At 41.2% G+C, this 27,613-nt stretch overlaps 2 long non-coding RNA genes across 3 annotated transcripts in view; both read left to right on the top strand.

The window, feature by feature from the left end:
- The window catches only part of LOC118972192 (uncharacterized), a 67,981-nt gene that overhangs the window by 33,165 nt on the left and 7,203 nt on the right, over positions 1 to 27,613 (top strand). The gene's annotated exons all lie outside the window — the stretch shown is intronic.
- Positions 3,046 to 14,859, top strand: LOC140848994 (uncharacterized). Of its 2 annotated transcripts, XR_012130379.1 has the most exons (4): positions 3,046 to 5,317; positions 5,772 to 6,051; positions 9,241 to 9,287; positions 10,782 to 14,859. It is a non-coding gene; the product is annotated as an uncharacterized lncRNA (long non-coding RNA). The 2 variants fall into 2 exon arrangements; XR_012130378.1 differs by having other exon boundaries at positions 9,241 to 14,859.

Raw genomic sequence — 27,613 nt, forward strand, 5'->3', positions numbered from 1 at the left:
TCAGAAATGAGAATGGAAAAATCACGACAGACTCCACAGAAATACAAAGAATTATTAAAGACTACTATGAAAACCTATATGCCAACAAGCTGGAAAACCTAGAAGAAATGGACAACTTCCTAGAAAAATACAACCTCCCAAGACCGACCAAGGAAGAAACACAAAAGTTAAACAAACCAATTACAAGCAAAGAAATTGAAACAGTAATCAAAAAACTACCCAAGAACAAAACCCCGGGGCCGGACGGATTTACCTCGGAATTTTATCAGACACACAGAGAAGACATAATACCCATTCTCCTTAAAGTGTTCCACAAAATAGAAGAAGAGGGAATACTCCCAAACTCATTCTATGAAGCCAACATCACCCTAATACCAAAACCAGGAAAAGACCCCACCAAAAAAGAAAATTACAGACCAATATCCCTGATGAATGTAGATGCAAAAATACTCAATAAAATATTAGCAAACAGAATTCAACAGTATATCAAAAGGATCATACACCATGACCAAGTGGGGTTCATCCCAGGGATGCAAGGATGGTACAACATTCGAAAATCCATCAACATCATCCACCACATCAACAAAAAGAAAGACAAAAACCACATGATCATCTCCATAGATGCTGAAAACGCATTTGACAAAATTCAACATCCATTCATGATAAAAACTCTCAGCAAAATGGGAATAGAGGGCAAGTACCTCAACATAATAAAGGCCATATATGATAAACCCACAGCCAGCATTATACTGAACAGCGAGAAGCTGAAAGCATTTCCACTGAGATCGGGAACCAGACAGGGATGCCCACTCTCCCCACTGTTATTTAACATAGTACTGGAGGTCCTAGCCACGGCAATCAGACAAAACAAAGAAATACAAGGAATCCAGATTGGTAAAGAAGAAGTTAAACTGTCACTATTTGCAGATGATATGATACTGTACATAAAAAACCCTAAAGACTCCACTCCAAAACTACTAGAACTGATATCGGAATACAGCAAAGTTGCAGGATACAAAATCAACACACAGAAATCTGTAGCTTTCCTATACACTAACAACGAATCAATAGAAAGAGAAATCAGGAAAACAATTCCATTCACCATTGCATCAAAAAGAATAAAATACCTAGGAATAAACCTAACCAAGGAAGTGAAAGACTTATACTCTGAAAACTACAAGTCACTCTTAAGAGAAATTAAAGGGGACACTAATAAATGGAAACTCATCCCATGCTCATGGCTAGGAAGAATTAATATCGTCAAAATGGCCATCCTGCCAAAAGCAATATACAAATTTGATGCAATCCCTCTCAAATTACCAGCAACATTCTTCAATGAATTGGAACAAATAATTCAAAAATTCATATGGAAACACCAAAGACCCCGAATAGCCAAAGCAATCCTGAAAAAGAAGAATAAAGTAGGGGGGATCTCACTCCCCAACTTCAAGCTCTACTACAAAGCCATAGTAATCAAGACAATTTGGTACTGGCACAAGAACAGAGCCACAGACCAGTGGAACAGATTAGAGACCCCAGAAATTAACCCAAACATAAATGGTCAATTAATATTTGATAAAGGAGCCATGGACATACAATGGCAAAATGACAGTCTCTTCAACAGATGGTGCTGGCAAAACTGGACAGCTACATGTAGGAGAATGAAACTGGACCATTGTCTAACCCCATATACAAAGGTAAACTCAAAATGGATCAAAGACCTGAATGTAAGGCATGAAACCATTAAACTCTTGGAAAAAAACATAGGCAAAAACCTCTTAGACATAAACATGAGTGATCTCTTCTTGAACATATCTCCCCAGGCAAGGAAAACAACAGCAAAAATGAGCAAGTGGGACTACATTAAGCTGAAAAGCTTCTGTACAGCGTAAGACACCATCAATAGAACAAAAAGGAACCCTACAGTATGGGAGAATATATTTGAAAATGACAGATCCAATAAAGGCTTGACGTCCAGAATATATAAAGAGCTCACACGCATCAACAAACAAAAAACAAATAACCCAATTAAAAAATGGGCAGAGGAACTGAACAGACAGTTTTCTAAAAAAGAAATACAGATGGCCAAGAGACACATGAATAGATGCTCCACATCGCTAATTATCAGAGAAATGCAAATTAAAACTACAATGAGGTATCACCTCACACCAGTAAGGATAGCTGCCATCCGAAAGACAAACAACAACAAATGTTGGCGAGGCTGTGGAGAAAGGGGAACCCTCCTACACTGCTGGTGGGAATGTAAATTAGTTCAACCATTGTGGAAAGCAGTTTGGAGGTTCATCAAAATGCTCAAAACAGACCTACCTTTTGACCCAGGAATCCCACTCCTAGGAATTTACCCTAAGAACGCAGCAATCAAGTTTGAGAAAGACAGATGCACCCCTATGTTTATCGCAGCACTATTTACAATAGCCAAGAATTGGAAGCAACCTAAATGTCCATCGGTAGATGAATGGATAAAGAAGATGTGGTACATATACACAATGGAATACTACTCAGCCATAAGAAGTGGAAAAATCCAACCATTTGCAGCAACATGGATGGAGCTGGAGAGTATTATGCTCAGTGAAATAAGTCAAGCGGAGAAAGAGAAATACCAAATGATGTCACTCATCTGAGGAGTATAGGAACAAAGGAAAAACTGAAGGAACAAAACAGCAGCGGAATTACAGAACCCAAAAATGGACTAACAGGTACCAAAGGGAAAGGAACTGGGGAGGATGGGTGGGCAGGGAGGGATAAAGGGGGGAAGAAAAAGGGGGTTATTAAGATTAGCATGCATGGGGGGGAGGGAGCAAGGGGAGGGTGGGCTGCACAACACAGAGAGGACAAGTAGTGACTCTATAACATTTTGCTAAGCTGATGGACAGTAACCGTAATGTGGTTGTTAGGGGGGACCTGATATAGGGGAGAGCATAGTAAACATAGTATTCTTCATGTAAGTGTAGATTAAAAATTTAAAAAAAAAAAAAAAAGAAAGAAAGAAAGAAAGAAGGAAAGGGGGATTACTCCTTAATAGGGTAAAACTATTGGTAAATTAAAGATCAACGCATGCTTTAAATATCCTTAATGTTGATCACTTAAAGGGTGTCAGATGATCAGCTATGGAGGTACTCTTTTCTGATAATATTCCTTTCTCTTAATTAAAAAAAAAAAAAAAAAGCAGTTACTGTGTGCTGACCTCCAATGAGTTCTGCACAGTGGTATAGAGGGCATGTCAAAGTGTGGGCAAAGGGTCTGTTTGTTTCTATGCAGGAGATCAAGGCCTAGCTTGGATACCCAGAAAATGAACTAAGATACGATATGAGGAGGAGCTTCTGGCATCAGCACTCTCTGGAGGACTTGTGCCGGGGGATGATCATCAAAAAGCCTCCACAGGGATTCGGACGATGCTGCGGTTGTGGCTGCATCCAGCCCACCATCTCCTGGACTTGCCATAAGAATGAGGAGGGAGATGTCTAGGCTGGCATGTGCATACAGTGAGACAACGAATTTGACCGGATCTGTACTGTTGGAACTCAACCAGGAGTTGGGAGGGGTGCAAGTTGTAGCACTCCAAAATCTCATGACTATAGACTATCTATGGTTAAAAGAACATATGGGATGTGAACAGATCCCAGGAATGGGCTGCTTTAATTTGTCTGATGGTTCAAGTACAGTTGGACAATATCCATCATATCATAGATAAATTTTCACAAATGCCTAGGGTGCCTAAATGGTTTTCTTGGCTTCACTGGAGATGGATGGTAATTATAGATTTGCTTTGTTTATGTCACCGTATTCCTATTATGTTAATATATGTGTGCAAATTAGTTAGTAGTTTAAAACCTATACATACTTAAGGTACTATACAAGAAGATATGTCAAAGAAATAATCAATCCTCCCAAGTTTCCTTCGTATGCTACATCTATAGCTTTTCTTCTTCCTTCCTAATTACAACCCTTAAATAGAATTCGTGCCTCATATCGAATTTACCGAGTATCATAATTCCTCCAGGTGGTAAAGATACCTCGAGACAAGTGCTGGGCATAGAAGCCACAGGGCATAAATCTGCAAAGAAGTAAAAAGCTAACCTTTGCAAACAATATGGCTTCTCTCTCACTTACCAACTTTACATTTCCCTGTATGGCCCCGGAAGATGACTGGTTAGCCAGAGACGGGTAAGATTCCTCAAGGGAGGAACAACCTAAGACAGGCACAGTCGCAGGGGGGCCATCAGGTGAGAATTTGGGGATCAACAGAGGTGAGGCTCAGAACCTCACCCCGCCTGCTTTGAGAGAAATCTTCTGCATCCGTGGATGTCTTGCTGCCCTTGTCTAGCCTGGATTAATACTTAGTCCATAGGCACACACCTGATCATCTGATCATCTACATTTGCCTTCTTACAGCACTAAACTATGTTTTCTACCTTTATCTTGCATCTACCTACCACTTCAGCATTTTATTAAAAATAAAAATAATAATAATACTAGGAGAAATGGGGGATCAACATATAGATCAAGTACAAAAATCAAACGAATATTCATATTTGACCTGATTGTTTATAGGTCATATTGCATGATCAAAACTGAAAGTTTCTGTGATGACTGCCCTTGTACTGTTCACCATGTAAGAATTTATTCACTATGTAAGAATTCGTTCACCATGTAAGAACTTGTTCGTTATGCTTCAGAAGATTGGAGACTGACGAGAATTAGGCTTGAGATGGATTAATGATTGTACATTGAGCATTGACCCCCCTATACTGAATTTTATTATTGTTAACAACCATTTGATCAATAAATATGAGATGCCCTCTCAAAAAAAAAAAAAAAAACATTTCCACAGAAAAGCTGTAGTCTGGACCTCTGGATTCCTCAAGTCATTCCCTGAGATTTTGTTCAGGCACTGACTCCTTGGGAATCCCCAGTGAGCAGCTCTGACTCAACATGAGGAAAACTGTGACTAGCTAAAGCAGCTCTGGACTCCAGCCCCAGAGGGGTCCTGAGGGATCCCAAAGCCTCCTGAGAGGCAGAAACAGGGAGGCAGGGGAATGTCAGGAATGACCCAGCACATAACTGGTTATGCAAGGGTCACCTCCTGCCCCTCTCTGCACCAGCCTGGGCCTATAAAAGACATCCCAGCTCCAGCATCTCCATCTGCTCTGACTCCCCATGGATGAGCCTGTGGTCCCACCAGTGACCAGGGGGAATGAGAAATGGAGCCTGAGAGGAGATTCTGATCAGGACAAGGGAGGAGTTGGTAGTTGGAAGGTTAAAAACAGAAGGGTGTGGAAGAAGGAGGGAGGCTGAGGTAAGAGTTGTTATCTTTGATTCTGTGTAGTAATGAGTTGAAATAAGACTTAGTCTGACCAAGTCTCTGGAAATCTTGCCATGGGCTTGGAGAAGTGTGGGTCTCACAATTTTGTTAGAGATTTATTCTGATATTAAGGGAATAGGCACTTCAGTGGGGTATGGACATTTGTTAAGCTTATAATGATTAAGAAAACTAGTTATCTATTGAAAAATAGAATAAGAAACTGATTTTTCAGATAAATTCATATATAGAGATATATCTGACATGATAATTCATATGTAGAATTATATCTGATTTTTCAAATAACATTTTATTCAGGGGAAAGACTTAAGATGTTTCTTTTTATTTACTAATATATACAAGCTAGATATCATTAAACGTGTCATTTAAAAGAAGTGAAATTACCATGTGTGGTTTCACATAGCTAAATAATTTCATGATTCATTTTCAGATGGAAAAAATCCTGCTAAGATGTCTTATCAGGAAAACCAACAGCAGTGCCACCGCCTTCCAAAGTGTCCCCCCCAAATGCCCACCAAAGTGCCCTCCAAAATGCCCACCCCAGTACCCAGTGCCCTGCCCACATCCAGTCTCCTGCTTTGGCCCTAGCTCTGGGGGTTGCTGTCACTCTGGAGGCTTCTTTGGCTCCAGCTCTGTGGGTGGCAGCTGCAGCCTGAACCAACAAAGGCCCCAACTCTTCCACTGGCACCACCACTGAAGCGCCAAATTCTGTGAGTGTGAGCCCTCTGGTGGCTCTAGCTACTGCCATAGCTCAGGTGGCTCTGGGAACAGAGCTGTTGTGGGTAAAATGGAAGGATTTTCAAAATTTCTTGCCTGGATTTAGTGCATATCCATATTAACAGGCATTCCTAAGGGGTAGAGAGAAAGTAGTTCATCTCCGTATCAACAGATAATTACCTGGGTGACCAAGGGCTTACCTGAACCTGAGAAGTTGAGGGGAGGTCTTTCTTTCTTCTGCGGGAGCAGAAAAGAGATTTCATCAGATGGCAGTTTGTGAGTAATAAGCGGGTTTAAATTTTTATTTCTACCTTTGACTGATTCTGGTTTTAGAGGTATTTTGGTGCCCTGGGATTTCCTCTCCTCAGAGTTACAGCTGTGAATATATGTTAATATATGACTGAGAAGGTGTCTTCTTTTCCTACATATATATATATATATTATACACAGCAGTAATAGTGGTATAACTCCATTCAGGTTCCCCTATTCAATTCCAGGGTGTGTAAGTATGGGGGAGAGTCTTCCCACACATATTAACACCAAGCAATTTTTGAACATCAGCAGAGTATCCAAGAATGCAACTCAATTCTGATGCTATCTGCCTGGAGACATGACCAAATTCCCCTGTCCTGCAAGACTGCCCTCCACCCCTGACTCCAGAGGCTGGTCACAAGCCCCAGGCAGTTAACCTGTGCTTCTGACTTACCAGCTACAGATCAGAGGTTCCAATGACCTTCCCCTTAGGTTCAGTTAATTTGCTAGAGCGGCTCACAGAACTCAGGAAACCACTTAGATTTACCAGTTTAATAAAGGATACAGGTTAACAGCCAGATATATAGGGCAAGGTCCTAAATAAAGGAGCCTTCATCCTGGTGGAGCTTGGGGCCTGACTCAGTGGTATGTGGAGGTGTTCGGGTTACTCAAGCTTAGAAGCTCCTCTTACTGAGAAGCAGGATACAACTGAGCAGAGCAGTGAACAATAAGCTCTTCTCAGGGGTTTTGTGAGAGCTTCATTGTGAAGTTATGATTGACTAAATTATTGACCATTGGCTGATTCAGCCTCCTTGGGTGGAGTCCAAAAGTCTCTCAATAACATGACCAAAACACACATTTCTCCTTTAAAACTGTGGAGTTTTCAGGAACTGTTGATGAAGACCAAATTCATGAATGTCTCATGAATAACCAAATATGTATTATACAAATATAGACATGCCAAAGCCCTTAATATTTTCAGAAATAAACCCTAAATGAATAATCAAAGCCCTAAAATAATGGAATAAAACATAGGAGAATATCTTTATAAACTTGGAGTAATGTAGACTTTTAAAAATAAGATACAAGATAAAACATTATAAAGTAAAAAGCTAATAAAGATGACTACATTAAAATTTTTTCTATGTTACCAATGCTATTCTTTAAAATACTGAAAGATGAACAATAGATTGAGAGAAAAAAATGTCTAGTACACATAATAATCAGGGAAATAAATTCAGAATATAGAAATAACTTACATAAATAATATAAAAAAGAATAAAGATAATATAAAAATTATCTTTAGAAAACTAGACAAATGTATGGGCAGGATGCTTACAAAAGAAGAAATTCATGTAACAAATAAGTGCAAAATGAGATGGTAACCCTCATAGGTATTTGGAGAAATACAAGTTAAATAAATAATTTGATATCATTTTTGCCCTTCAACTTGGCAAATATTAAAAACAACTGTTTTAAAATATTAAAAGCTAACTAAACTTGGGAAAGAGATATTTGTATAGACTGTGGTGAGAGTATCAAATGACATGCAGTCACTGGGAGGTAAGTTTTCTGTAACTATTACAACACCTGACATACTCTCTGTCCCAACAATTTAAAATTTTCCTATCTTAACTATTCAAACACTTGTGTATGCATACAAGGACATTATATGCACATTAAAGCAGGTCTAGAGCAGCATTTAGAATTATGGAAAAATCAGTTACAGTCTAAATGTCCAGCATTAAGAGAATAGATTCATAAACCCTGACATCTTATTCAAGGAATATGAAGGTAAGGGAAGGAGAAAGAGGGGGTAATTGCCAAGGCCATTACTTTCGATAAGCATGCCCTTTGCCACATCAGGTGATGTAAAGAAGAGTTGGCCTAAGAGAACAGGAGTTAAAAGGATAAGAGATATGGTCACTGCTGTTACTAACATCATCACCACCATCTTCATCATCAGTAGGTGCAGCACCGACAAACTTAACATCTAATTTGCAAACTTGCTTTCCTGTACACACAATGTAAAGCTCTTTCATACTTTTATTATTTGTCTATTAACCAAATATGCACTGGATACCTCAGTTGAGATAGGCATTGTGTATTGAATATGAAGCTTTTAGACCAGTGGGAAAGACAGCCATCTTAAATAGTTACCATAAAGATTGTATGTAAAAGCACTTCATGAGGAATCTAAGCTGGTCTGAGGTCAGTATAAAAGGAGTTGGATCACCAGGTCTACTTTCAGGGACTTCTGTCTTAAGTGAGAGCAGCCTGCCTTTCCTCTCTAGTGTTATGTGGAGCTTCTTGGGATCCCTTTGTGATTAAAAGATCCTTTATCTGCCTCTTCCATATATGTATGGTATAAGCTCTGGCATGTCTATATTTGTATAATACCTTGCTTTTGTGTTTGTGTTAGAAATTCATTTTGGCTTTGAGTAACAGTAACCTGAAATAGCAGCCCTTAAATAAATGAGAGGATTAATTTTATTTCAAATGTTGAAAATCTGAAGGGATGTAATCCAAGCTGTTTGGTAGCTCTATGTCATCAAAGACCGGAGCTCCTTTCCTTTGCTCCTTCTCCATCTTTAGTTCTGGATACTAGGTGGCTTCTGCCAGACTACTAGGGTACTGGGGCTCCAACTGCAATGTCTGGGACTCAGGCAGGAAGAAAAGAGGCATGGGAAAAGGTCTCCACCAGCTTGGTGAAGCCCTTCATTGGGCTTTCTTAAAGCTTCACTTTGGATATTTTCATAGTTTCCCTCAATTATAATTAAGGAAATTATGTTAGAAGGCATCAAGTCAGTGGTTTGCCCCCCAGAGAGTGTCCCACAGCATCTCAAAATGCAGTGCACACCCTTTTCAGAGCCACACTTTTGGAAACTCCTATGATGATTGCCTAATTGACTTTTCTACCCTCACCCCAGGACACTGGCATCACTTCATGTCTGGATCCACGGAAGTGGCATTGTAGGTATGAGTTTCCTCACTTTTTGTAATGGACGTCACAGGTATGATTCTGTCAGATACAATGCAGCACACCAAGCTCATCTGCTTCTAGATACCCAGCAGTCCATCCATTCTTTCCTAGAAACTCATATGGTAATCAAAAGAGCTAGTTGCCCCCAATATTCATTTCCTGCTCTTCCTTAACTTTAGAACCTCTGTATTATCAACAACAGCCAAGAACCCAGGGTGGGGAGGAGACAAATTGTGGAAATGGAGTACTCAGCATTACTCCCCCTTCCTCTTCCCATCACTGCTACCAGGCGTTAGGGACCCATGTCTCTGGCAGTCTCTCAGGGACTGCAAAAGAGGGAAGCAGAGCCTTAGGTCCCCAGGAAAGGGCCGAGAAGAGTGGAGGGAGGGGAGGAGCCAAGAGATAGAACAGTCTGGAACTATGGGTGACCAAAGTGGAGATTAGGCTGGGCCTCTGAGCAGAGACATTTCACCCAGGAGCAGGATAAGGGGTCAGTACATCCTTGATTTCTTAGCATAATGTTGACCTGAGCAAAAAGTTCCTGATCCCAAGACCTAGGGATACCCCGAATACTCTGTCGGACTCTGACCTCAGAAAGAGCTCAATCTACAATGCTAGTCTGAGAGGAATTCTGGTCGCTCCCATGAGTGCCTTCCTGGAGACAGCAGAGGTACAGGAATGCCAACAGTGATCTGGCATGAATCAGTTGTGCAAGAGTCACCTCCTGCTATTGTCAGAGCCATAGTACCTCACTCTGGAATCCCTGCATCCTCTGGAGGTATTCCTGAAATTTTCTTGTCCTTCATGTTAACTTCTCAAAGGTGAGTTTGTGGTCAAGAGTGAAGCAGGGTGAAGGTGTTGCGAGAAAGAGCAGGAAGAAGTGGGGGCTGGGGAGCATCAGTTGAGAAAGAGCCCAGGAGAAGCTTGGCATATGAAGAAAAAAATACTTTGCAAATTAGGTTTGTTCAAAGTTTTTCTGGAGTGAGACCCAGCCCCACCAGAAAGAAATTCAATAGCTATATGATTCCCTGATGAAACTGAGGTATTTGCATTACAAACACTTTTGGGTGTCTAGTGTACATGTCTTCTTTTCTGGGAGAGGGAAAATTGGCACTTACAGAAGGGTCTGTAACTGTCTGCAGCCTGGTTCCTGAGGAGGTGCTGTCCAGGTCCCTGGGGTTTTCCCTCTATGTCCAAGCACCAAGCTCTTTACAAGTCTGGAGGAAGCATGAAGCACATACCTTCTCTCCTTAATTCCCTGTGCACATACATATGACTGAACAGGAGATAGAAAAAGAATATTTTTTTGCATCAAATTCCCCAAACAGAAAAAGTACTTTCTCATATACTTTTAGACTTTATTCACTATTTCCAAGTGAACTAATTTTAAAAATTGATTGAGAGACAGTACCATAGGCTGGATGTACCTGAAAATGTTTGTGCTCTCTTGTTGACTGATGGCATCTCAGCAGCAATGATCTGTTGCAGGATGACAGTCCCTGCTTTGGCTGGAGGAGCTGTGATGCAGGACCGCAGGGCAGGCTTCCAGGTATTCCATCTCGCATAATTGTCAGATGTTTTGTACCTCTGTCCACTATCTGCCTTGAGGACCTGTCCTGTCACTCACGGGAGTTTCTTCATTTCTCACTTGGACGCTTCCTCATCCCATTTCTAACCAGTTCTCTGGGAAATCAGGGATGGGAGTTGAAAAGAAGGGCTAATCCTGAAGAAGCAAGGAGCCCATCATACTTTATGGTCGATATTAACCTTCAGGTAAATCTGCAATTGAGGAAATTTGGGAGACCTAAATTGAAAGTATGCAATGAAAACTCAAGATGTCATAAATCCCTCAACTTCACTATGGGCTTTGCACTTATAAAGAAAGTCAACTAATGCCAATTTTCCAAAAGTCAAATTTTTACTTATCAAATTGGCTTTAGGTGAGTTGACATTAAAACGTATTGTTTGTGTTTTATGTTAAATTGCTTGTTGAAAAATTAGCATGCTTCCATTTATGTTATTGTCTTCTATGATCAGTTTTAAGGTCAGACAACATTTTTCCACTAAATGAAATTTAAAGCCTTTCTCTCCATCATTGCCTTTAAAAAAGCCTGCTAGATCATTGTCCCAAAAATATGAAATGAGAAAGGAGTGGGAGCTCACAATGGGTAAGAGAATAAGAGAAAAGCACAGAGCCAGGACAGTGTTGGGAGAGCTGGGGAGGGAGGAGGTCTCAGGAACTGTGAGTGAGGTGGGGTGTGGCAAAGGGACCTTTAGGTAGCACAGAGCAGGGCCAAGGGCCTGGGAGGACAGAGGAGGGGAGGGGAGGAGAGGGGAGTGCATTCCAAAGGCAGGGTCAGTGCAAACCTTATGCAAAACACTTTCTTAAGTAGAGTATGGGGATTCAGAGCCAGAAATGTCAGAATGAGCTCCAAGTATACAGGGGTGTGGCCGCTAGCCTGTGGCCTTCCTGCTTGTCTTACTAGCAAGAAGAAACAGCTGGCTGACTGGCCTCCCTCCCACAGGCGCTTCTCCTCTGATCTGTCTTCCCTCCCATCAGAGTAGCCTCCTCTGTGTGTGTGTGTGTGTGTGTGTGTGTGTGTGTGTGTGTGTGTTTGTGTGTGTATGTGTAAATGGAAACATTTATTTTGTTTTATTGAGAAATGAAAAGTAAATGTGCTTTTTGTGGAAAATATATAGACTAGAAAATACAAATGACCAGACATTTGTGGCCATTGTTAACTCTAGGGGTTATTGTTCTCCTTCTATTTGTGTTTTCATAGAGCTGTGATTATAAGATGAATGCAATATTTTATCTTGCTCTGTTCACTTATTTTATATAAGCAGCACTTTTTATTTTGTAAAACATGATGGAAGCTTAGTTTAAAATCTTAGCCAATTTTCTTCCAGGAGGCCATAGAAAGCAAGAAGGAGCATGAGACACATACACATAATAAATACAGACACACTACAAATACAGTGATACTGGAAGAAAACTGAAAGGAAAACCTACAGCCTGTGAATATGTGGGTGTGATCAAGGTGATAGGGCCCGCACATGTGCACAGGCAGCTGTGATGGAGCTATGGAGCAGATCAGGGATGAAGTCACCTGCCAGTGCTCGCTTCCAGGAGAGCGCTCCACCCTGAGTGGGAATATCAATGAACAGAACTAAGCTGGAACTGGAGATGTCTGTGAGGCTCTTCAATTGCTCAGGGCAGCTTAGGGTAGCTGATATCAGAAGCAGCATTTTAGCAAAGGTAGTGTGAACCTTTGGAAAGCAGAGACAGGTTCCACAATGTCAGAGGCCTGTGGAAATATGAAGCTGCAGGGGAGATGGAGGTCTCAGAGCTGGCTTCAAACCCCGTCTGAACCACATGTGAATCTCAGATCCTCAGAGTCCAGGGGATACAGCTTCACAGTCCTTCACTGCAGTGACAGAAGGGGTGCCTTTGAGCTGAGAAATCTGGAAAACTATTTACTAGGTTCTTTGCCACCTCTACCCACTCCATAGGAACCTCTTGCTGAAAGATGGCCCAGGAAAATCCAATTTTGCAAAAATGGGTAACAAAAAAAGACACGAGTTCAGACACCATAAAACATTGTGAAAAAGTGCATTGGAAGTCTGTTCTTATGAAAATACACAGCAGACAAATGTTGCAGCAAAGCTGATGAAAAAAATAACATAATCCTATGAACATAAGCATTAATGTTTTCATGAAATAGGTGAAGCTATAAAGACCATGAAGAATAACAACAGCAACTTAGGGCAGATGTGGCCAGAAAGTGGGAACAAAACAAACACTGATGGCACTCAGGAGCAAAAACAGGAAAGAAAAGGTGAGAGAGGTGGGAGGGAGGAAAGGACAAAACCATTTCAGAAACTGGAGGGAGAAGGGTGAGGACAATGCAGGTGGAGCAGAGACAGCACCAAGTAGCTTTGTGCCGTATGGAGAAGGAATGAACAGCTCTTCCTGGATTCCAGTCCCATGAGGTGCCAACAAACCCCGGATGCAGACCCCCTCCATTAAGAAGGGGGAGACCTCTGGTTGTCCATCACCCGACCCTGAGCCAATAAAAAATTCCCCACATGCCTCTAGCATGGCCCACTTCCCCCTCCCTTCCCTGTTCTCTTAAAAACTCCCCACCTACCCTCCTGGGTGTGACTTCCCCAGCCTGTGATAGCCAGACTGGGGAACCTTGCCTGGGAATTGTGCTTAAATAAACTGCCTGACCCTTTGTTGCCTCTCATCACCTGCTTATTTTGGTTGGAATTTATCTTACATTTTAGAATTTATCTTACATTTGGTGCCAAAACCCGGGAAGGAGCATGAGCGTGGGGCCCCAACCAGCCACCAGTGGCCCTGCCCCCTCCTTCCCCGAACTGGGATCTCAGCCTGCTCTCCTCTGTGTGGACTATTTTCCGGTGAGTCCCTCAGCTTCCCCCAGTCTGTTTCCCTTCCTAACTCCATTTCACCTGGTCCATTTGAAATTGTAGCTACGTCCAGGTTAAGGCATTCAGCCCCTGGGCATCCAGGCCACCTTCTGCGGGCATCTGGCCCTCCCCTGGCCCTGCGGTGTGGGAGATGTCCCTAAACCAGGCTACCAGGATGTCTGCGGACATCCAGCCCACCCCTGGCCCTGTGGTGTGGGAGACGTCCCTCATCCAGGCTTCCAGGAATTCTCCCCTGTCTTGGTGTGCTTGGGACACTGGGCGGTCCTCTCAGTGGGATTAGTTGGGAGGGTAACACAGACATGGGGAACCAGCCCTCAAAAGCAGAGGCTCAGACCCCATTGTGGTGTCTCATTTCTAATTTGGCTACTCTATATTTGCCCTGGGAAGTTCGCATATGGAACTTAGTCTTTCTTTGCTCTGAGGCTGGGCCTCAGTATCCCTTGGACAAACAATCTTGCTGGCCTGCTGAGGGAACTTTTGATTTTGGCCTCCTCACCGACTTGACTCATTATTGCCACCGAAGCAGAAAGTGGATTGAAATCCCACATGTGCAGACTTTTTGGACATTGCGTTCCGGCCCAGACCAGACCTTTATTTTAAGTGTTCAATGACTCAGGCTCTCCTAGCCCAATCTCCAGTTAAAGATTGTCAGCCTCTTACTCTGCCCAGTCCTTCTTCCTTTACAGATCCACCAGAGGACCTTAGTCTCCCACCTCTCTCAGCTCGCTACCCCCACCTCTCTCCACCACCATCTTTAAGTTCTTTGTCCTCCCATGTGTTGCCGGCATCTTAAAGCCCTACATTCTCAACCATGCCGCTGTCCTGCTCTCATCTTTCAGTGGTTGCACAACCCCCTCCCCCTCTCCTTCCACCTTCACCACCCTCTTCCCCCACCAGAACACCCTCCTCCCGCCCTCCAGTTCCAGAAGCCATGGACAAGAAGCTAAAAAAGAAATAAAGAAAGCAATTGAATATCAGTAACTCAAATCTTTATATCAGTTTGTCTGTCTGTGTATATGTTTTTATATGAAGAGTGTTGCTAACTGTAGTTGTTATGTCTCAATTTGTATATTTGTGTGTCTAAGTGTGTAAATAAAAAATATTTTCCTACCTCCAATAGCATTAATAAAAATTGATTTAGAAACAAGCACTTGTGAAAATTGGGCATTCTAAAATTTCCAGAAAATTCTAATAGAAGATATTAAGCATTAATGCTAATTTAAGTTGAACTGAATGGACATGTCCTTATGGTTATCAGCTGCCTAAGTTTACCTAAACTCATTTAAGTTAATGGTATCTGTTAAATCTTTCAAAGAAAAATGCTTAAAGTGAAGTGCAGCTTTGTCTAATGTAACTATTTAAGCAAGTGCCTTAAAACTTTTAACAACTTCCCAAAATCAAATGCAAAAAGGTGCTTTTACCTCTAGTTAACTTTAATATTTTCCAGAGGGCCCCTAGAACATGTCAGAGGAATTTTTTCTCATTGGAGAAAGTATTTGGCTAATTTGGCTTATTTATCCAATATATAATTACCTGCTTAATTACCTGGAAAGCACTGTCAAAGGGAATGATGCTAAACTTTGTTACTGAATGTTTTATGTCACAAAAATATCCAAATTTCCCTATGACAACTGTCTTACAGTAAGCTCTCATCAGATCTTTAACCATTGTCATTTGTAAGTCTTTTGTCATCTATAGTCACTGTTTTATTACTCCTAAACTAGTAAAATAGATTTCTGCAGAACAGGTATTAGTTACATAGGATTAAGTAAACTAAGGAAGATAATTTTGTGGCTTTTTGTTTCAAATGTTGTTGATAAAATATGTTAAGCTTTTTCTCTTAAGCTGACAACAGTTTAGTAAATGACTGCCTTTATAAGCAGAATTGAAACTTTATCTTTCTCTCTACCTGATCCCTCCAGAACTTAAAAACTCTCAGTGACTTTTTATATTTCATGGCAGTATGTTTATTTGCATAAGTTCAATAAGAATCTGCTTTCCTTGTAAGAGGACCAATTAAAAACACTGGTTATATTACCATGGCTTTGACTGGAATGTCATACCTGACAGATATGTATGTAAACTCAGATACAAACAGACAGCTTTAAGGAACTAAGATTGACTTTATAAAGCCAACAAAGCCCCTTAGAAGAACTGGCCTAGTACCTTGCTTACAGAGTTCCCAGCAGCCTTACCAGGTGAGTAAGGAAGGTCACTTACTGGCAAGTGCCGGAACCTCAGGAATGTCTCGGGAACCTCAAGAAGAGAGGAATTCACCCAAATCTACAGGTACTGCAGGCATAACCTGATGGCAAGTCTGGCTTAGCTTTCTGGCCTCAAGAAGCACTTAAAAGTTCAATCTGAATTTCCTTACAAAAAGTTCCAGCAAAGCATATTTAAAAGATCCCATGTAATCAATTACTATTGCTGCACTTATGCAAATAATCAAGCCAACTGTTAATTATTTTCTGAATCTGGCTACTTCTAATAAAAATGAGGGTGATTTTAGAGAAAATTATTGTTTCAATAATGCAGTCTTATCTATACTAAATCCTAATACTAGTTTGTTTCAATAATGCAGTCTTATCTATACTAAATCCTAATACTAGTCATTGAGATCTAAACTCGATCCAGAATTCTAGTTTCCCCATGATACCTGGCTATGATTCTCAGTTAGACTCTTCATATTTCTAGTTCTCATATTCAGCCATGCATTCTTAATCTCATCATGTTTGTCCTTCCAGAATGGAAAATCCAACTCCAGATGTTGCTACTTAACCTAATAACAATTTGTTCTGTCTTGCCTCGAAGCCACAAAACTGCAAATAGCAATAGAAATGAAGTCCAGAATAGAAGCGCCAACCTTCCGAGGCCCTCTCAACTGACCAGTGATGGAGACCTAGCTGCACCCTTTACTGTGCCCCCTCTCAGCATGAAGCAGCCAGAGCAGTCATCGCCCCCTTTTCCCTAGCAGCAGCTAGAGTCTCTATCTGTAGAGCAGAAAATGAGACAGGAACCATAGGCTTAGTCAGAATAAGGTGAGATCCTCTAGGAAAAGCAAAGCAGGATATTTGCAGTCAGAGCAATGTAACTACATGCTAGGAAACCTCCCCCCTCCACCCACAATACCTCTTGTTAGCTGGAAGTAGCCAGATCGAGTCATTGCCCATTATGACCAAAAGGCTGGAATGTAAGGCTAGAGGCACTGGAGGGAGAAGGGCGAGGATAATGCAGGCAGAGCAGAGACAGCACCAAGTAGCTCTGTGCCATATGGGGAAGGAACAAATAGCTCTTCCTGGATTCCAGTCCCATGACATGCTGACAAACTCCGGATGCAGACCCCCTCCATTGGGAAGGAGGAGACCCCTGGCTGTCCATCACCTGACCCTGAGCCAATAAAAAATTCCCCACATACCCCTAACATGGTCCACTTCCCCCTCCCTTCCCTGTTCTCTTAAAAACTCCCTCCTGAGCATGACTTCCCTGGCCTGTGATACCCAGACTGGGGAACATCACCCAGGAATTGTGCTCAAATAAACTGCCTGGCCCTTTGTTGCTTATTTCGGTTGGAATTTATCTTACATTTTAGAATTTATCTTACAAAGACAAGATGACAAAGAGCTTAAAAGAGGACAGAAAACAACAGAAAGGACAATAGAAAAATTGAGGATTTAAAAAATCCAGAAATTTAAAAATTACTTTAAAAAAGATCATAGAGAAAGGATAGAAAAGACAAGCAAAGGAAATCTAGCACATATGTACTAGTTTCTCCAAAGAATTAAGTCAAAAGAAGAGACACAATAAATATTTTTAAACAGAATTCAAAACATCTGTTTTGAAGTATAAGAGGATTTGGATCCTTATTTCAAATGATAACACTATGATAAGGTAATGTGACAAATTCCTAGTAAAATTATTACACTTTAAGAATGAAGAATCCTTTGGTTAGACAAAAAGATCAAGTCACTGTAAGGGAAAGAAAACCAGGTATAAGGTATTTCAGTGACAAAGTGTGAACCAAGAAATTTAGATTCAGCCCAGATGTCTTTCAAGTAGAAAGGAAATGGTTTTAAACTTGATTTTGGCTTGATGAGCTATTTCTGAGCAAATATGTAGAAGATGACCTCTAGCCCATTAAGTGATGTCAGTGGAAGCTTCAGCAATGGACTGAAGGTGAGCTGTCAGATTGAAGGCACAATCAAAGATGGTGGGAATAGTGACAAAAAATAAGGATATTCATAAAATAATGTGACTGACTAGGACCAATTTATCACATCATAAAAATAAATGCAACAGGCTGTGCCCAGTACACAGGGAAGAGTCACAGGGGTGTCTTTCAACATAAAAATTCATACATTTGTGCCCATTTGGCAACTCCATGGGGCTCTAACAATAACAAAGGCCAAGTGCTCTGAGGTGAATCCGAGGGGAAGGGCAGGTATGGCATCCAGACTGGGACTCTCAGAAAGCTCTTATGAAAGGCTGACTCACCATATCACTTCAGCATGCTGTAGTGCTCCCTGGAGGCAGACATCCAGAAGTGGCCTTATTGATAGGGACACCTGTGACAGCGGACAGTGTGGGGTTACTGCTGTCTTCACCCCCACTCTGCACCAGTCACCAGAACAAGAGGGAAGCCCTGATCTGCTCCTCAGAGAAAAGGAAGTACTGTTCAGGGAATCAGTTTGAAGGTGATAAGCACAAGGGAGAAAGGACAAAAGCTGAAAGGAAGATAAATCTGCAGAGGACCCATCCTGGAAACTTCAGGGATCTAAAGTTAAGTTCCTTTAGCTTTTCCTGTTTTCTTGGAACATCTCATCTACTATAGTATTTTCATGGTCAGAGACCCTGCAACTCAATAACTGGATTTCATCATTTAGCCAGCACATACACATTATTACCAAGTATCTTATGATCATTTTGAGCCTCAATCTAATGATAACCCACTCAGAGCAACAGCTCTGTGCCCTCAGGATGATACCTTGTCCTTGCACAGCTCTGCAGCTAGTCACTTTATGTTTTCAGATGATCAGTCCCATGTTCAGGCCAAAGCTTCATCTGATGCTGGTAACAAAAGTGTGCTAGGGATCCATCTGTCAGGGCAGAGGGTATAGCTGATGGGTTGATAGACTCAGAGACATAGTGGTAAAATGGTACCTTCATGAGTCTCCTAGAAACTACCTCCTATATCATGACCACTTCCCAGTGAAGATAATACTATAGAGATACAACATGCTTATTTCATCAATATTTTATTATTCTTTGTTTCTAGAGTTTGTGTGTGTTTATGATTATAAGTAACAAAAATTAATATCTTAAAATCCTGAATTTTTGTTTGAGTTTTAGGGTATTATCTAAATTCAATTTCGAGGGTTAGAATTGATTATAAAACTGTTGTAACAGAAATATGTAAAAATGTTATTTTAATGCATCTAGTCCAGAATTGGATAGTATCTCTTTAAAAGAATCAATAATGGGTATTAAATTGTATTTCACTATTTTATTTGTATTTCTTTATTTGTAAGAGTGAAAGTTTTCCCAAATATTTATTGTTCTTTTGAAGTCTTTGTTTTGTGAGTTTTTTTTTTTTTTTTTTTTTGAGAGGGCATCTCTCATATTTATTGATCAAATGGTTGTTAACAACAATAAAATTCAGTATAGGGGGGTCAATGCTCAATGTACAATCATTAATCCATCTCAAGCCTAATTCTCGTCAGTCTCCAATCTTCTGAAGCATAACGAACAAGTTCTTACATGGTGAACGAATTCTTACAGAGTGAATAAATTCTTACATGGTGAACAGTACAAGGGCATTCATCACAGAAACTTTCGGTTTTGATCATGCAATATGACCTATAAACCATCAGGTCAAATATGAATATTCATTTGATTTTTGTACTTGATTTATATGTTGATCCCACATTTCTCCTATTATTATTATTATTTTTATTTTTAATAAAATGCTGAAGTGGTAGGTAGATGCAAGATAAAGGTAGAAAACATAGTTTAGTGCTGTAAGAAGGCAAATGTAGATGATCAGATGATCAGGTGTGTGCCTATGGACTAAGTATTAATCCAGGCTAGACAAGGGCAGCAAGACATCCACGGATGCAGAAGATTTCTCTCAAAGCAGGGGGGGTGAGGTTCTGAGCCTCACCTCTGTTGATCCCCAAATTCTCACCTGATGGCCCCCCTGCGACTGTGCCTGTCTTAGGTTGTTCCTCCCTTGAGGAATCTTACCCGTCTCTGGCTAACCAGTCATCTTCCGGGGCCATACAGGGAAATGTAAAGTTGGTAAGTGAGAGAGAAGCCATATTGTTTGCAAAGGTTAGCTTTTTACTTCTTTGCAGATTTATGCCCTGTGGCTTCTATGCCCAGCACTTGTCTCGAGGTATCTTTACCACCTGGAGGAATTATGATACTCGGTAAATTCGATATGAGGCACGAATTCTATTTAAGGTTTGTAATTAGGAAGGAAGAAGAAAAGCTATAGATGTAGCATATGAAGGAAACTTGGGAGGATTGATTATTTCTTTGACATATCTTCTTGTATAGTACCTTAAGTATGTATAGGTTTTAAACTACTAACTAATTTGCACACACATATTAACATAATAGGAATACGGTGACATAAACAAAGCAAATCTATAATTACCAGCCATCTCCAGTGAAGCCAAGAAAACCATTTAGGCACCCTAGGCATTTGTGAAAATTTATCTATGATATGATGGATATTTTCCAACTGTACTTGCACCATCAGACAAATTAAAGCAGCCCATTTCTGGGATCTGTTCACATCCCATATGTTCTTTTAACCATAGATAGTCTATAGTCATGAGATTTTGGGGTGCTACAACTTGCACCCCTCCCAACTCCTGGTTGAGTTCCAACAGTACAGATCCAGTCAAATTCGTTGTCTCACTGTATGCACATGCCAGCCTAGACATCTCCCTCCTCCTTCTTATGGCAAGTCCAGGAGATGGTGGGCTGGATGCAGCCACAACCGCAGCATCGTCCGGATCCCTGTGGAGGCTTTTTGATGATCATCCCCCGGCACGAGTCCTCCAGAGAGTGCTGATGCCGGAAGCTCCTCCTCATATCGTATCTTAGTTCATTTTCTGGGTATCCAAGCTAGGCCTTGATCTTCTGCGTAGAAACAAACAGACCCTTTGCCCACACTTTGACATGCCCTCTATACCACTGTGCAGAACTCATTGGAGGTCAGCACACAGTAACTGCTTTTTTTTTTTTTTTAATTAAGAGAAAGGAATATTATCAGAAAAGAGTACCTCCATAGCTGATCATCTGACACCCTTTAAGTGATCAACATTAAGGATATTTAAAGCATGCGTTGATCTTTGATTTACCAATAGTTTTATCCTGTTAAGGAGTAATCCCCCTTTTCTTTCTTTCTTTCTTTTTTTTTTTTAATTTTTAATCTACACTTACCTGAAGAATACGATGTTTACTATGCTCTCCCCTATATCAGGTCCCCCCTAACAACCACATTACGGTTACTGTCCATCAGCTTAGCAAAATGTGGTAGAGTCACTACTTGTCCTCTCTGTGTTGTGCAGCCCACCCTCCCCTTTCTCCCTCCCCCCATGCATGCTAATCTTAATACCCCCCTTCTTCTTCCCCTCCCTTATCCCTCTCTGCCCGCCCATCCTCCCCAGTTCCTTTCCCTTTGGTACCTGTTAGTCCATTTTTGGGTTCTGTAATTCTGCTGCTGTTTTGTTCCTTCAGTTTTTCCTTTGTTCCTATACTCCTCAGATGAGTGAAATCATTTGGTATTTCTCTTTCTCCGCTTGGCTTATTTCACTGAGCATAATACTCTCCAGCTCCATCCATGTTGCTGCAAATGGTTGGATTTTTCCACTTCTTATGGCTGAGTAGTATTCCATTGTGTATATGTACCACATCTTCTTTATCCATTCATCTACCGATGGACATTTAGGTTGCTTCCAATTCTTGGCTATTGTAAATAGTGCTGCGATAAACATAGGAGTGCATCTGTCTTTCTCAAACTTGATTGCTGCGTTCTTAGGGTAAATTCCTAGGAGTGGAATTCCTGGGTCAAATGGTAGGTCTGTTTTGAGCATTTTGATGCACCTCCATACTGCTTTCCACAATGGTTGAACTAATTTACATTCCCACCAGCAGTGTAGGAGGGTTCCCCTTTCTCCACAGCCTCGCCAACATTTGTTGTTGTTTGTCTTTTGGATGGCAGCTATCCTTACTGGTGTGAGGTGATACCTCATTGTAGTTTTAATTTGCATTTCTCTGATAATTAGCGATGTGGAGCATCTTTTCATGTGTCTCTTGGCCATCTGTATTTCTTTTTTGGAGAACTGTCTGTTCAGTTCCTCTGCCCATTTTTTAATTGGGTTATTTGTTTTTTGTTTGTTGAGGCATGTGAGCTCTTTATATATTCTGGACGTCAAGCCTTTATCAGATCTGTCATTTTCAAATATATTCTCCCATACTGTAGGGTTCCTTTTTGTTCTATTGATGGTGTCTTTTGCTGTACAGAAGCTTTTCAGCTTAATGTAGTCCCACTTGCTCATTTTTGCTGTTGTTTTCCTTGCCCGGGGAGATATGTTCAAGAAGAGATCACTCATGTTTATGTCTAAGAGGTTTTTGCCTATGTTTTTTTCCAAGAGTTTAATGGTTTCATGACTTACATTCAGGTCTTTGATCCATTTTGAGTTTACCTTTGTATATGGGGTTAGACAATGGTCCAGTTTCATTCTCCTACATGTAGCTGTCCAGTTTTGCCAGCACCATCTGTTGAAGAGACTGTCATTTTGCCATTGTATGTCCATGGCTCCTTTATCAAATATTAATTGACCATTTATGTTTGGGTTAATTTCTGGGGTCTCTAATCTGTTCCACTGGTCTGTGGCTCTGTTCTTGTGCCAGTACCAAATTGTCTTGATTACTATGGCTTTGTAGTAGAGCTTGAAGTTGGGGAGTGAGATCCCCCCTACTTTATTCTTCTTTTTCAAGATTGCTTTGGCTATTCGGGGTCTTTGGTGTTTCCATATGAATTTTTGAATTATTTGTTCGAATTCATTGAAGAATGTTGCTGGTAATTTGAGAGGGATTGCATCAAATTTGTATATTGCTTTCGGCAGGATGGCCATTTTGACGATATTAATTCTTCGTAGCCATGAGCATGGGATGAGTTTCCATTTATTAGTGTCCCCTTTAATTTCTCTTAAGAGTGACTTGTAGTTTTCAGAGTATAAGTCTTTCACTTCCTTGGTTAGGTTTATTCCTAGGTATTTTATTCTTTTTGATGCAATGGTGAATGGAATTGTTTTCCTGATTTCTCTTTCTATTGATTCGTTGTTAGTGTATAGGAAAGCTACAGATTTCTGTGTGTTGATTTTGTATCCTGCAACTTTGCTGTATTCTGATATCAGTTCTAGTAGTTTTGGAGTGGAGTCTTTAGGGTTTTTTATGTACAGTATCATATCATCTGCAAATAGTGACAGTTTAACTTCTTCTTTACCAATCTGGATTCCTTGTATTTCTTTGTTTTGTCTGATTGCCGTGGCTAGGACCTCCAGTACTATGTTAAATAACAGTGGGGAGAGTGGGCATCCCTGTCTGGTTCCCGATCTCAGTGGAAATGCTTTCAGCTTCTCGCTGTTCAGTATAATGCTGGCTGTGGGTTTATCATATATGGCCTTTATTATGTTGAGGTACTTGCCCTCTATTCCCATTTTGCTGAGAGTTTTTATCATGAATGGATGTTGAATTTTGTCAAATGCGTTTTCAGCATCTATGGAGATGATCATGTGGTTTTTGTCTTTCTTTTTGTTGATGTGGTGGATGATGTTGATGGATTTTCGAACGTTGTACCATCCTTGCATCCCTGGGATGAACCCCACTTGGTCATGGTGTATGATCCTTTTGATATACTGTTGAATTCTGTTTGCTAATATTTTATTGAGTATTTTTGCATCTACATTCATCAGGGATATTGGTCTGTAATTTTCTTTTTTGGTGGGGTCTTTTCCTGGTTTTGGTATTAGGGTGATGTTGGCTTCATAGAATGAGTTTGGGAGTATTCCCTCTTCTTCTATTTTGTGGAACACTTTAAGGAGAATGGGTATTATGTCTTCTCTGTGTGTCTGATAAAATTCCGAGGTAAATCCGTCCGGCCCCGGGGTTTTGTTCTTGGGTAGTTTTTTGATTACTGTTTCAATTTCTTTGCTTGTAATTGGTTTGTTTAACTTTTGTGTTTCTTCCTTGGTCGGTCTTGGGAGGTTGTATTTTTCTAGGAAGTTGTCCATTTCTTCTAGGTTTTCCAGCTTGTTGGCATATAGGTTTTCATAGTAGTCTTTAATAATTCTTTGTATTTCTGTGGAGTCTGTCGTGATTTTTCCATTCTCATTTCTGATTATGTTGATTTGTGTTGACTCTCTTTTTCTCTTAATAAGTTGGGCTAGAGGCTTATCTATTTTGTTTATTTTCTCAAAGAACCAGCTCTTGGTTTCGTTGATTTTTGCTATTGTTTTATTCTTCTCAATTTTGTTTATTTCTTCTCTGATCTTTATTATGTCCCTCCTTCTGCTGACTTTAGGCCTCATTTGTTCTTCTTTTTCCAGTTTTAATAATTGTGATGTTAGACTATTCATTTGGGATTGTTCTTCCTTCTTCAAGTGTGCCTGGATTGCTATATACTTTCCTCTTAAGACTGCTTTCGCTGCATCCCACAGAAGTTGGGGCTTAGTGTTGTTGTTGTCATTTGTTTCTATATATTCCTTGATCTCTATTTTGATTTGTTCATTGATCCATTGATTATTTAGTAGCATGTTGTTAAGCCTCCATGTGTTTGTGAGCCTTTTTGTTTTCTTTGTAGAATTTATTTCTACTTTCATACCTTTGTGGTCTGAAAAATTGGTTGGTAGAATTTCAATATTGTGGAATTTACTGAGGCTCTTTTTGTGAGCTAGTATGTGGTCTATTCTGGAGAATGTTCCATGTGCACTTGAGAAGAATGTATATCCTGTTGCTTTTGGATGTAAAGTTCTATAGATGTCTATTAGGTCCATCTGTTCTAGTGTGTTGTTCAGTGCCTGTGTGTCTTTACTTATTTTCTGCCCGGTGGATCTATCCTTTGGGGTGAGTGGTGTGTTGAAGTCTCCTACAATGAATGCATTGCAGTCTATTTCCCTCTTTAGTTCTGTTAGTATTTGCTTCACATATGCTGGTGCTCCTGTATTGGGTGCATATATATTTAGAATGGTTATATCCTCTTGTTGGACTAAGCCCTTTATCATTATGTAGTGGCCTTCTTTATCTCTTGTTACTTTCTTTGTTTTGAAGTCTATTTTGTCTGATATTAGTACTGCAACCCCTGCTTTCTTCTCACTGTTGTTTGCCTGAAATATGTTTTTCCATCCCTTGACTTTTAGTCTATGCTTATCTTTGGGTTTAAGGTGAGTTTCTTGTAAGCAGCATATAGATGGGTCTTGCTTTTTTATCCATTCTATTACTCTATGTCTTTTGATTGGTGCATTAAGTCCATTTACATTTAGGGTGACTATTGAAAGATATGTACTTATTGCCATTGCAGGCTTTAGATTCGTGGTTACCAAAGGTTCAAGGTTAGCTTCTTTAGTATCTTACTGCCTAACTTAGCTCGCTTATTGAGCTGTTATATACACTGTCTGGAGAGTCTTTTCTTCTCTCCCTTCTTATTCCTCCTCCTCTATTCTTCATATGTTGTGTGTTTTGTTCTGTGCTCTTTTTAGGGGTGCTCCCATCTAGAGCAGTCCCTGTAGGATGCCCTGTAGAGGTGGTTTGTGGGAAGCAAATTCCCTCAGCTTTTGCTTGTCTGGGAATTGTTTGATCCCACCATCATATTTAAATGATAGTCGTGCTGGATACAGTATCCTTGGTTCAAGGCCCTTCTGTTTCATTGCATTAAGTATATCATGCCATTCTCTTCTGGCCTGTAGGGTTTCTGTTGAGAAGTCTGATGTTAGCCTGATTGGTTTTCCTTTATAGGTGACCTTTTTCTCTCTAGCTGCCTTTAAAACTCTTTCCTTGTCCTTGATCCTTGCCATTTTAATTATTATGTGTCTTGGTGTTGTCCTCCTTGGATCCTTTCTGTTGGGGGTTCTGTATAATTCCATGGTCTGTTCGATTATTTCCTCCCCCAGTTTGGGGAAGTTTTCAGCAATTATTTCTTCAAAGACACTTTCTATCCCTTTTCCTCTTTCTTCCTCTTCTGGTATCCCTATAATACGAATGTTTTTCCTTTTGTATTGGTCACATATTTCTCTTAGTGTTGTTTCATTCCTGGAGATCCTTTTATCTCTCTCTATGTCAGCTTCTATACGTTCCTATTCTCTGGCTTCTATTCCTTCAATGGCCTCTTGCATCTTATCCATTCTGCTTATAAATCCTTCCAGGGATTGTTTCACTTCTGTGATCTCTTTCCTGACATCTGTGATCTCCTTCCGGACTTCATCCCACTGCTCTTGCATTTTTCTCTGCATCTCATCCCATTGCTCTTGCATTTTTTTCTGCATCTCTGTCAGCATGTTCATGATTTTTATTTTGAATTCTTTTTCAGGAGGACTAGTTAGGTCTGTCTCCTTCTCAGGTGTTGTCTCTGTGATCTTTGTCTGCCTGTAATTTTGCCTTTTCATGGTGATAGAGATAGTTTGCAGAGCTGGTACAAGTGACCGCTGGAAGAGCTTCCCTTCTTGTTGGTTTGTAGCCTTTTCCTGGGAGAATAGCGACCTCTAGTGGCTTGTGCTGGGCAGCTGTGCACAGACAGGGCTTCTGCTTCCTGCCCAGTTGCTTTGGGGTTTATCTCCGCTGTTGCTGTAGGCTTGGCCTGGCTGGGGCTGTTCCTCCAAAATGGTGGAGCCCCGTTGGAGGGGGAGCAGCCAGGAGACTATTTATCTCCGTAAGGGGCCTCTGTGCTCCCTGCTGCCCAGGTGGTTAGAGTGCCCAGAGATCCCCAGATTCCCTGCTTCTGGTCTAAGTGACCTGTCCTGCCCCTTTAAGATTTCCAAAAAGCACTCTCCAAACCAAAACAACAACAGCAACAATGAGAGAGGGAACAGAAAGAAAGAGAAAAAAAAAAGGAAAAAACAAGCTATTTTTTTTTTTTTTTTTGTCCTCAGGTGCCGGTCCCAGGCACCCGCTCACTGGTCCTGCTGCCCTGTCTCCCTAGCACCAGGGTCCCTGTCCTTTCAAGGCTTCCAAAAAGCACCCACCCACCGGTCCCGCAGGGAAGGAACGCTCAATATTCTTTGTCCTCAGGCACTGGTCCCACGCACCCGCTCACCAGTCCCGCCGCCCTGCCTCCCTAGCACCGGGGTCCCTGTCCCTTTTAGGCTTCCAAAAAGCACTCGCAGAAAAGAGAAAAAAAAAAGGGGAAAAACGCGCGATTTCCTCTGTCCTCAAGTGCCGGTCTCAGGCACCCGCCCACCGGTCCCGCAGGGAAAAACGGGGGATATTCTTTGTCCTCAGGCGCCGGTCCCAGCCACCCGCTCACCAGTCCCGCCACCGTGCCTCCCTAGCACTGGGGTCCCCGTCCCTTCAAGGCTTCCAAAAAGCGCTCGCCAAAAAGAGAAAAAAAAAAAAAAGGGGAAAAACGCGCGACCTCCTCCATCCTCAGGCACCGGTCTCAGGCACCCGCCCCCAGGTCTCGCAGGGAGAAACGCGGGATATTCTTTGTCCTCCGGCACCGTTCCCAGGCACCTCCTCACCGGTCCCGCCACCCTGCCTCCCCAGCAACGGGGGCCCGTCCCTCTAAGGCTTCCAAAAAGCGCTCGCCAAAAAAAAAAAAAAAAAAAAACCGCTCCAGTTTCTCTCCACCCGCCGGGAGCCGG

Source organism: Manis javanica, chromosome 4 (genome assembly GCF_040802235.1).
Source record: "Manis javanica isolate MJ-LG chromosome 4, MJ_LKY, whole genome shotgun sequence".
Lineage (NCBI taxonomy): Eukaryota > Metazoa > Chordata > Mammalia > Pholidota > Manidae > Manis > Manis javanica.